The sequence below is a fragment of the Macrobrachium nipponense genome, chromosome 12 (assembly GCF_015104395.2).
Source record: "Macrobrachium nipponense isolate FS-2020 chromosome 12, ASM1510439v2, whole genome shotgun sequence".
Taxonomy (NCBI): domain Eukaryota; kingdom Metazoa; phylum Arthropoda; class Malacostraca; order Decapoda; family Palaemonidae; genus Macrobrachium; species Macrobrachium nipponense.
In genome coordinates, this window is record NC_087205.1 from 77,511,705 (window position 1) to 77,524,204 (window position 12,500).

A 12,500-nucleotide genomic window follows, 5' to 3' on the forward strand; every position below is an offset into this window, starting at 1 on the left:
GACACGTCGATTTGATTCTGGGAAAGCGTTTTCTTCTCTTTTTCACTGCTAGGCTACTGAAAAGATGAATAAGATATTCTAGTTTTTGACTGAAAGATTTCTCAAAATTGGGTTTATGTTCGTAATATATATATATATATATTATATATATATATATATATATATATATATATATATATATATAAAGTTTTTTTGCCACGAAATAAAAAAAATGAAAAGCGAGATAGTCAAGTACTTTCGGTCCTGTTCGGACCCTTTACTCAGTAAAGGGTCCGAACAGGACCGAAAGTACTTTGGCTATCTCGCTTTTCATTTTTTTCCTTCGTGGCAAAAAACCTTTATTTATACATAGCATCACGTTTTATATACTTCGTGATCAAGTTATTCATATATATATATATATATATATATATATATATATATATATATATATATATATATCATATATATATATATATGCATATCTAATAAAAGGAGCCCATAAAAACCACCAAAATATAGAGAAAAAGTACTATATTTCAGAGACTGCTGTCTCCCTCTTCAGGTAGATGAATGAGAAAAGTTTACAGAAAAGGTGGTATTTATACCAAGAGGTCCATCCACAAACAAGCCATTTTAAGTCACCCCGCTGATAATCTTCCTTTAATCTTCTTAAGGGTTGGTTGAATGAAGACGTTGTCGATCGTGTCCGAAATCCATGCTCCTTTTGTAATGAACATCTCAAAAGGAGCATGGATTTCGGACACGATCAACAACGTCTTCATTCAACCAACCCTTAAGAAGATTAAAGGAAGATTATCAGCGGGGGTGACTTAAAATGGCTTGTTTGTGGATGGACCTCTTGGTATAAATACCACCTTTTCTGTAAACTTTTCTCATTCATCTACCTGAAGAGGGAGACAGCAGTCTCTGAAATATAGTACTTTTTCTCTATATTTTGGTGTTTTTTATGGGCTCCTTTTATTAGATGGAATTCTGTTGTTACAAAACATTTTTACCAGTCATATGCATATATATATACACACACACGTATAAGTGTACACGCAAACACATGATTGTAAGTTTCCATGCATATAACCAATAAATAAGCGAATACCACAGGAAATAATAGTCAGGAATCCAAGCGCTTTCGTCTTTATTCAGACATCGTCAAGGAGCTCCTTGACGATGTCTGAATAAGACGAAAGCGCTTGGATTCCTGACCATTATTTCCTGTGGTATTCGCTTATTTATGAAGTCACGTGCATCTACTGTGATTTTTTAAGCATAACCAATAAAACGAAAGAAAGAAGTACCAAAAGAGGTTTACTATAATGCATACAATAAATGTTCATTTAATATATATAAAATATATATATATATTATATATATACCTATATATATATATATATATATATACATATATATATATATATATATATATATATATATATATATATATATATATACATATAGATATATATATATATACATATAGATATATATATCTATATATATATATATAGATATATATATATATATATATATAGATATATATATATATAGATATATATATCTATCTATATATAATATATATATATATATATATATATATATATATATATAAGCCATTCTAGAGGGCTATAAGGAGCTCCCCAAGAATTCCTTAATGCCACAGGACTCCATGAGTGTGTTTAATGGTCATTCTCTCTCAGATTAAAAAGAGCGTCACCTCCCCCCAGGCATCCCCACAAAAGTTCGTTAGTGTTTAGCGTCACCTATATTGGCACCTATTGGTCGATAGACCTAAGGAGAGGTGCCGGAGCCAATCACATTTTGGAGGGAAAACATCGGGGGGTTTGTGGGGTACGAGAAAAAACCAAGGCGTCCACTTGAAGGGGGCAGTAAACTGACGGTCAAGCAAGAGGGTGGACATACGGTTTCCCCTCGTTCCCTCCGCCGGTTCCCATCCTCGGTCCGAAACTCGGGTTTCTATAGAATTTAGCTTTACTCTCACTCGGGCCCTTGTGTAAATTTCACTAGAATATAAGACCGGTGTTAAATTAACCACTGAGCGTTTGATTTCTGCATGACCCACAGTATCTTAAGAGACCCACGCGACCCAGGTCGAGGTCATATATATTTTTTTCAGTATGCTCAAAGTCAGTAGGGTTGAGAAAAAATTGATTAAATGTTTCGAGCTGAACAAGCTGGTTTTAGAAAAGGAAAGAGGTGCACAGATCAGATATTCACATTAAGATGTATTGCATAGCAACGTATTCAATTTAGAAATCACCTGCTGATTGATGGCTTTTGTTGAATAAGAAAAGGTATTTGATGGGGTCTTAAGACCAGAAAGGTCTTAGGTCGCAATGTGTTTCCGTTAGAGGTAAAAAGGTAAAACTAATTGGAATTTTCCATGAGCAAAGAAGATGCACAATTAATGCTGATGGAGTCTTCTCAGGTGAATTTTCAGTCAGCAGTGGGCTGCTGAAGGGAAACTTTATGTTACGTTTGCTGTTTGCCTTTCCCATGGAAGTATAATAATAATAATAATAATAATAATAATAATAATAATAATAATAATAATAATAATAATGAAGAGTGGTCGGAGATCGGAGATGGAGATATTTACAATTGGAACTTGACTTTTCTTTCCTTTACTCTCCAGCTGAAAACCTTTGTGGACAGAGTCAACAAAGTATGTACTCGTAAATAAGTAAAACCCCAAAAGGGGTTCCAATGGGAAATCAATCGGAGGAGAACGGGACAAGTTATAGGAAAGGGTCCTATAAAAAGATATGAGGGAATAGGAAATAATACCAGTAAACCTGAAATTCAGGAGACGTCAGCAAAGGAAGAGGTGAATTTGCTCCAAGCTTAAATATTTACAGACCAGAGGATTTCGCAACTGCACTAGGTAAACTATTCCACATCTTAGTTGTGGCCAAGTTAAAACTTCTAGCAAACTTGATGCTAGGAAACGTCACACCGTTTACCTCAGCAGCCTGTCCAGTCTTGAGAGCAGGAATAGCTAGGTGCATACCTTGACCGTGTGAATCATAATGCACTGATGTATAAGCTAAGCTTATTGGGAATTGGTGGATCTTGTATTAATATCATAAATGAATCTTTAATGGGCAGAACCAAAATGACAATAATTTAGTAGCTTTTGTCATTTTAGGTGTTCCTCAAGGTAGTGTTCTGGTACCTTTGCTATTTATCTTCTATACTATTGACGCGTTGCAAGGTCTGGAAAAAAACTGACTGCATATGCAGAGGAACTTTGTACATTTTATATAAACACAATGAACTCACTTTACGTCTATGCCACAAGCCAAGGAGACCACACTGGAGAACAGTATTCCAAACATGGAAATAAGGTCAAACCCTTGGATACAATAGCTTAGTCCCGAAACATTCTAAAACATTTCTGCAAGATACCAACTTTTTGAGAAACTGAGGAAGCAATTTTCCGTATATGCTTCTCAAAAGAATTTCCTTTTAAAAATCTACACCTTAGATCACACAAAAAAACAAGTCACTGCCATTTAAACTGTACCATTAAAATGTAAATCAGGATACGCATACAAAAATGTTTTGAATCGACTGTCTATCTTACTTTGAGCTTCAGAAGGGTTAAGCTTCATACCCCAAATCCTAATCCACTCATGGATGCATGCATTTCTCTATTCAATGATCCTGCAACCACAGACCTAAGGCATGGAGAAGGAACAACAGCGAGAAGAGTTGCATCATCGGTATTTGCAGTCAGTTTTTTTCTTCCAGACATTGCAACGCGTCAATATTATAGAAGATAAATAGCAAAGGTACCAGAACACTACCTTGAGGAACACCTAAAATGACAAAAGCTACTATATTTTTGTCATTTTGGTTCTGCCCATTAAAGATTCATTTATAATATTAACACAAGATCCACCAATTCCCAATAAGCTTAGCTCATAATATCAGTGCATCATGATTCACACGGTCAAGTTATGCACTAAAATCTAAACCGACCATGCTTGCATCTTTATCAAGAACACTGCTAGACAGTAGATATTGACAACAGTGCATTACAAGTACCAAGGCTTTTCAAAAAACCTTAGATAATAAAGGGTTAATTGAAATTGGCCTATTTTCAGAAAGCGAATAAGGACAAACTTAGTCCCTAGGGTAACGCAGCTATGTAGCCCTTCCGCCAGACAGAAGGAAAACTTGCTTCCTTGCAAGTCCAACTCATCTTCTAAAAATAGTAGTAATTATATGAGCGACGAAATCAGCCGTCTTTGTAAAATAGATAGGACAAATCCTGTTACGGCTTCTGCCACTATATTGTGAAGAACCAGTAGCAAAGTTCTAACTTCCCTAGACTCATTACAATGTTTGCTCACAAAGATTCAAGCCATAAGTTCTGCCTTCTGTTTAGGGAAATAGACATCAATTCCATCAGCTCCTACAAGGGGAGGCATGCTTGAATCAATTCTAAAGAGTGATGACTTGTAGATAGACAACACTAGAGTCGGATATCTTGCTTAATCAAATACATCATATTTCTAGAGTGACGGGAAAGCAGGAATAAAGAGAACAGAGTATGAACAAAGTAATGAAATAACATGAGATAATGGAAGGATGAATCATTTTTACACTTTCATATTTTATCAAAAACTGTATCTAAAACAGGTTCTCTTGCGCTGGAATTTAATGAGACTAGGACAGATAAACTAGATAATGTGCAAGAATATAATTTAAAATAAAAAATCTTAAAAATCTAAACTACAATTACATACAAAGTCACATACGAAAGTAAAATCATATATTCTTCTAGAACGATCTGTATTGCTAAACCGACATGAATCATGGTATAACAAAGAAACTATATATACAATATTTTGTCAATCTGAAAACAAAGCTATAATAAGAATATTAGGAATTTGATGTCAGTGTAGAGAAATGATACCGATAAGGAAATCTCTGAATTTCCATGTGTAAATGACAAGGAAAACTAGAATAATTGGAAGACCCAGGCCTACTTGAAAAAGAACTATCAGACGGGAGCCTTTGGGTCAGTGGAGATCTGTGGAAGTGAGAGCACAGAAAATATGTGAGTGGTGGTCTGTCACAGAGGCCATTTGCACCACACTGCGTTGGATGTGAAACCAGGATAAGTGTACTGTATTGATGCACCCTGTAACCTTCTACTACCAGTTGTGGACGTATTCATCCGGGACCAGAGAAAATCTTGTCACAATAAAAAAACAAAAAAAAAAACAGATCGAAATGACGTTTTTTTAAGGACAGAAAAAAAAAGTGAATGATGATGCTACTCGGCTCTTAAATTTTCGTCTGCGTTAGAAAAGAGTTGAACCTCGAAGAAGCAGGTTAACTGATTGATTGACGGGTGTATAAACGTACGATCACAACATGAAAAGTCACTTACCTCTCGAAAACGTACCCCGGTTTACTATTTGTCGAATGGGTATCCCCAGCTTTCGTGTATAAACACTGAGAAAGTATTTAGGGCTGTTCCTTCCAACCTCGAGGGATTACCAAGGAATTCGTGGTGTTTTATAAAAGGTCTAATTATAACCACAAGCAATTAAATGTCACGCGCATAAAGAAAATACATAACCTCGCACAAGAAAAATTTCCATTGATCTCTTCTAAGTTCACACTTGGAAATGAAAATATTATTAATGTAGCCTAATCAAACAGAAAGGGAATAAATCAAGTCACAAAAGATACCTGATTTCTCATTGTTTATAGAGCGACGATTGTACTTTGCTGTAAATCACCTAATATGTATTGCAATCAAGGCCTGTAGAAGAAAACAGTATTCTATAGCGTAAGTTACGAATGGACTTCATAACTTACTTTTGTTTAACAGCCGTTATTCCTGTGCTATATACAGTTTCCTAGAAGCACCTGTTCCCTTTACTCGGTAATGCACCATAGAATGGAATCGGGGGACAAGTAATAGTATTGGCCACAGCTGGGTGGCCAATACTATTATTCCTTTCTGGCCTGTTTTCAACCCCTAGCAGGCGCTTGTACCCAAAGACCTCGTGAAGAATCGTAGCACAAGCCGAACGTTCAACCACTTATATCCCGCTGCCCCTTAAACAATCTGTCATTCATTTTGATTCCTATGCATCTGTCTATTTTGACTTGAATATACGTACAATGTTGAAGTCAATTATTGTGCTAGTATACACTAAGTGAAATCTTCACCATTTCCATGTGGAAACTTTGATGAATTATTTCAATAATGTTGGCATAGAACCGTCCCTTTTAAGCTTTAAGCACCAACTAACTGGCTTGCTATCCTGACTTTGCCAAGTTGTATAATCGTCAATTCTAATTTATCCACTCTTCTGTCAAATGCGTGTTACTATTGTCTCTTACTGCCACGTACTATAAATTTTATAAGTTCCTGAGACGTCACCACTAGGAATTCTGATGAAATTAAAAAAGAAAAGCAAATATCTTCAGGTTATGCATTGTTCCTGTGATTCCAGAGGACTGACTTATCGTAATAATGGAGTCGATATGTTGGCAGACTTTCCATCAAGATGTCATTAACTCAAGCACTAGAGTAGGGCGTTGTTTAAGAATCAACCCAACTATGAGACTCCGTAATGAAGATCATACCTAGATGTGTTTATTTCTCAACAATCCTAAAGAATACATTCAACAATTCAACTGAATGCTCTACGTATGTCGGTATTCGTTGCCGAGACTTTTTCTACATAATTTGTAAACATACATTTTTAAGGTTCGCTAAGTTACTCCTACCGTAGCATTGAATGAAATATATGTACATATAAATACATAATATGTATATATATACATATAATGTATGTGTGCAATTACTATTTTTATAAAATTGTGGATTTTGTTTCCTTAAAAACTTTGTGCACATAAGCTAAAGTATTAGAGAGAGAGAGAGAGAGAGAGAGAGAGAGAGAGAGAGAGAGAGAGAGAGAGCTATTTTCAAAGTAAATAAACTGTTCCGAAGGGCTGACCTCTCCATAAGCAATACAAAGGGTTCTTTGATCCCACACAAAGTGGTAATCATTAGTCTCAAACACTAAACCTTTTTCAGCCCCAAGTGAAACACAACTCGACTATCGGTTAAACGAAAGAGTAATTATGCCTAAACGACTGCGAGTCATAAACACCTTGGAGCTTGGCAGAGGTCATGGTTTGATTATTTCATGAGGTAAATAACTTTTTTTCTCTCTTTTTTTTTTTCTAAGAACGACGGAGCCAAAACAGAGGGGGGTAAAAGCTAATTAGCTATGGAGAAGCAATGTCTTTATACTTAGGAAATACAATGATAGCTCACAAATAGCGCCTATAAATATGTATGCTCACTGATGTGTATTGAATATATTCTTATACTTGTGCGATAAGCTGTATCAGGAATTTGTTATCAATAACATCATCGCCTCCAACGCTTCCTGACGCACTGGACCCTCTGTTAAATTCTGCAACTCATGTCTTCCCTGTGCTTTATGTTCTACAAATCTCCACTCATATCCAGCCTTACTTGTTATGTTCGTTTTTTTGTGTCGTGTTTTTACGTTGCATGGAACCAGTGGTTATTCAGCAACGGGACCAACGGTTTTACGTGACTTCCGAACCACGTCGAGAGTGAACTTCTATCACCAGAAATACACATCTCACACCCCTCAAGGGAATGCCCGAGAATCGAACTCGCGGCCACCGAGGTGGCAGGCCAAGACCATACCGACCACACCACTGAGGCTCTTCCCTTGTTATGGTTCCCATCCAAATAGGTCCGACTCCAACTATTCTGGTGCCCAAAATACCCCAGCTGACACTATCATGTACTATTCAACAGGGAAACATCTACGGATCTTTCCTAGATAGTGACCCCCGGGGGTTTTCGTGGGTCGTTATCTAGGACTAATGTGTCTTGGGGGTCATTATCATCATGATATTTACAGTCTTTTATATTTTTACGGAGATCCACAACGGGCTTGTACTAAACACGCTGTAAAAGTGGATATATACCGGGTTTAAAACGACCCCCCCCTCCCCTGGGGGTTGGGGCAGGGGAGGAGGGTGGTAGCTACCCAGGAAAGATCCTTATCTACATATGGATCTTCCGTATTGTCTCGTAGGGTTATCATTTCTAACTTGATCCTGCCATCTGACTCTTAGTGGGCTTAAAGACTTATCCTCGAGCCGACAAAATCTTCAAGATATAACTTCAGTGTCACATTATGATTCGTATCTGTTTTGTGATACTGATCATACAAGACGTATGCATAATCTTACTTTTGTATGCAGTTTCAGTCTGGCAGTTTTCAAAATCTTGTTCAGCCTTTCACTAATTCCTCACTCATGAGAACCTATCCATGGACATCACTGTTGGTAAATATATGAAAAATTCATCCACATTAATCCTTGCCCCCAGTAAACGTTACTTCATACTTTGCAAATTCTCTGGCCTTACTACCTCCTCTGTTCTTGACTCTACTTTGAATCCCATTTCTCTAGATAGAAGATACATTCCAATTAGCATTTTGTAAATCTGGTGAGGTTTTAGTGGATTGAAACAGCTTCATTACGGTATTCTAAGTCGTAAGTTTCTATCATTAATACGATCTAAATCTTCTCTTCCATCTCCGATAACTTTTCTTCATTTTAAAATTTACGAAAAGGGCGAAGAGTGCCCCATTATTTACAGTAAATTCACTTGACAAGACATCATCAGGAACTTTATATCTACTTCATTCATGAATAATTTCGATTAGCTTTAAGTCTTTTAATGGCATGCTACAGCAAAGCAAAACCCTCCATGATGTTGATCATTGGATGTTGTTAAATGCTTTTTCGTCATCAACAACTGCCACAAAAATGGGATTGTTCAATTCTACACATTGCTGCACAATATGTTTTTTAACAGATTATTATCTATGCAACTTCTGCCTTTCCTAAAACCAGCTGATTCATCTCTAAGCTTTTTATCAATTTCTGTCACAAGCCCGTCGAGAATAATCATACCGAATACTTTCATTACAACCGACTTAGGCGCAACATCTCGATTACTACTACTTTAATCCAGGCCACCCTTCTTCAGAAGCTCAGCTGTTACTTCCGATTCCCAGTCATCAATGTTTTGTTTCCTCATTCCACATTCAGCAGAACACTGTAGTTAGTGGTAAACGAGGTCATTATCAATTTTAGCTGAAATTATCTCTGTAGTGATTCAAGGATAGTGTTTTCCCTCTACTAAATTTCTTTATTATTAACTCCATTTTAAAAACACTATGAATTCATTCATGAACACAGTTAGATCTTCGTCAACTTTTGGTATATAAATCACAAGATACCCATTACATGTATCATTCATGACCTCATCATAATGTTCCGCCTAACATTATCTTTCTTCTTTTGACGGTATTGAGTGATCCCTCCCTACGGCCGGTATTTTATCTTTCATTAACAGTTCTGGGAGCTACTGTAACCCTAACTACATTCCGTGAATACATGGTTTTGTCAATATCACTAGCCTCTTTCTCCAAATAGGCTCACTTATTTCACACTTGTTCTCTGTTTAACTTCGATATTGACACTACAGTGCTTGGTATGTACTGCATCCGACTTTGAACTTTTCACATCCATGAAATTTGTCTACGTGTACCTTTTGCTTCCGTAGAGTTTTAGAGTATCCCAGAGCCTCATCACCCTAAATTCTAGTACTTTTTCTTTAGCAGATTGGTTTACATTCTTCATTAAACAAGTCCTCAAAGTTTCCTTCTCCTCCTCAGATAAAGATTCTAGAACCGCAAATTTGTTTCGACATTCAACCGCAAAAGCCTCTTGATGTTCATCTTCAAGAAGCTCTGCTGTATCAAACAAAATTACTTTATCAACATTTTTTATTCAGTAATTTTAATTTGAGCTTTAGGTGCTCTATTTGGGGGTCTATGTACTCAGTGATTTTCTTTTGTTTTAAAAGGCTTTCTTCGGTTACTAAACTGTTTGCAGTTTAATAAAAACCTCAATGCATAGTCAGGGCTTTATGCAGCTAAGATCCCAACACAAAGAATGACAGAAGTCAACAGAGTACGGATCACGGGGAAAGTCTAACGTAAACAAATACAACGCAAGCAACGGAAAAGAAAACAGCCATAACCTAACGAGAATCAACGTAGTTTAAACATTAAGACAAGATATTAAGATAAATAACGAATTCACCCCGGTTTTACTAAAACTATAAGAAACGAACTTACATAAATATTATATGTATCTTACAAAAGTATAGTTACAGTACTATACTACAAGAGTTTTATAAAACCTAGTAGAATTGATATGTCAGACGATCTACTGGACGACGAATGCATGGCGAACGCCTATGGACAGCTGACAGGTTACCATGCAGCACAAAAACTAATGCTTTACACCCCATTTTCGTTTACCATCTCTCCCAGGCTTCCCTTACCGATTACATCCTCCAACCTTCAATTTTCTATTGACTTTAGCATTCATATCACCAACAAGTGAGCGCACGATGTCTCCTCGGATGGACTAACAAATCTTTGAGACATCCTAATCCTTGTTACTCCTTGTAACTTGTAACAACAATTTTCATATCTACATTTTATCGATAACTTTCTGCGCTTTTCTTTAACGTCCATCTTTTATTTCTTGGGATATTTCGTCACATTAATACTCATATTGTGCAGTTTTAACTGAAATTTTGCCGGCAGCAAGCTACTGCTCACTGCTCTCCAGTCACTCACTGCTTTCCTGCGTCTGGTGTTAAGACCAGGACTTCCTAAATAAAATATACACTTTAGCCTCTTCCAGTTTCTCTACCCATTCGTTTGCACCATTATTCAGAAACAGCCAGGATGTTCACTTTCTATATAATAATTTTCTACCTTGTAATCGTTCCAATCTGATACAGAGTTCTTACATTCCAATTTCTTAATTTCAGTTTTTTTAGCATATATACCATGACCGCATGTGCACACAAACACGCCCACCTACCCAAGCGCGGAAACACACACACACTATATATATATATATATATTATATATATATATATATATATATATATATAATATATAAGATAGATAGTATGAGAGTAGATAGATAATAGATAGATAGATGATGATAGATAGATAGAATAGGATAGATTGATAGATGAATCATGTAATGTGCATGTGTGTGAGCGTGTTTACCTACATACACACACAAATCCGAAAAGTTTATCAGGGAACACTGATACAGAATGTTTAATTATTCTTCATAAACAGTTCTGGGAGCTACTGTAACCCTAACTACATTCGTGAATACATGGTTTTGTCAATATCACTAGCCTCTTTCTCCAAAAATAGGCTCACTTATTTCACACTTGTTCTCTGTTTAACTTCGATATTGACCACTACAGTGCTTGGTGATGTATTGCATCCGACTTTGAACTTTTCACATCCATGGAAATTAAATTTGTCTACGTGTACGTTTTGCTTCCGTAGAGTTTTAGAGTATCCCAGAGCCTCCATCCCCCTAAATTAAATTCAGTAGTTTCTTCTTTTTTTCTTTAGCAGTTATTGGTTTTACATTCTTCATTAAACAAGTCCCTCAAAGTTTCCTTCTCCTCCTCAGATAAAGATTCTAGAGACCGCAAATTTGTTTCGACATTCAAACCGCAAAAGCCTCTTTTTATGTTCATCTTCAAGAAGCTCTGCTGTATCAAACAAAATTACTTTATCAACATTTTTATTCAGTAATTTTAATTTGAGCTTAGGTGCTCTATTGGGGGTCCTTATGTACTCAGTGATTTTCTTTGTTTTAAAAGGCTTTCTTCGGTTACTAAACTGTTTGCAAGTTTAATAAAAAACCCTCAAATGCATAGTCAGGGCTTTATGCAGCTAAGATCCCCAACACAAAGAATGACAGAAAAGTCAACAGAGTACGGACACGGGGAAAGTCTAAACGTAAACAAATACAACGCAAGCAACGGAAAAGAAAAACAGCCATAAACTAACGAGAATCAAACGTAGTTTAAACATTGAAGGGGACAAGATATTAAGATAAATAACGAAATTCACCCCGGTTTTTTACTAAAAAATATAAGAAACGAACTTACATAAATATTATATGTATCTTACAAAAGTTAGTTACAGTACTATACTACAAGAGTTTTATAAAAACCTAGTAGAATTGATATGTCAGACGATCTACTGGGACGACGAATGCAATGGCGAACGCCTATGGACAGCTGACAGGTTACCATGCAAGCACAAAAACTAATGCTTTACACCCCATTTTCGTTTTACCATCTCTCCCCAGGCTTCCCTTACCGATTACATCCTCCAACCTTCAATTTTCTATTGACTTTAGCATTCATATACCACAAAAGTGAGCGCACGATGTCTCCCGGATGGACTAACAAATCTTTGAGACATCCTAATCCTTGTAACTCCTTGTAACTTGTCAACCAACAAACAATTTTCATATCTACATTTTATCGATAACTT

At 36.3% G+C, this 12,500-nt stretch overlaps 1 protein-coding gene and 1 long non-coding RNA gene across 6 annotated transcripts in view; one reads left to right on the forward strand and one right to left on the reverse strand.

The window, feature by feature from the left end:
• The window catches only part of LOC135224607 (QRFP-like peptide receptor), a 338,517-nt gene that overhangs the window by 64,665 nt on the left and 261,352 nt on the right, over positions 1–12,500 (forward strand). The gene's annotated exons all lie outside the window — the stretch shown is intronic.
• The window catches only part of LOC135224608 (uncharacterized), a 196,293-nt gene that overhangs the window by 25,078 nt on the left and 158,715 nt on the right, over positions 1–12,500 (reverse strand). The window lies entirely within an intron of this gene.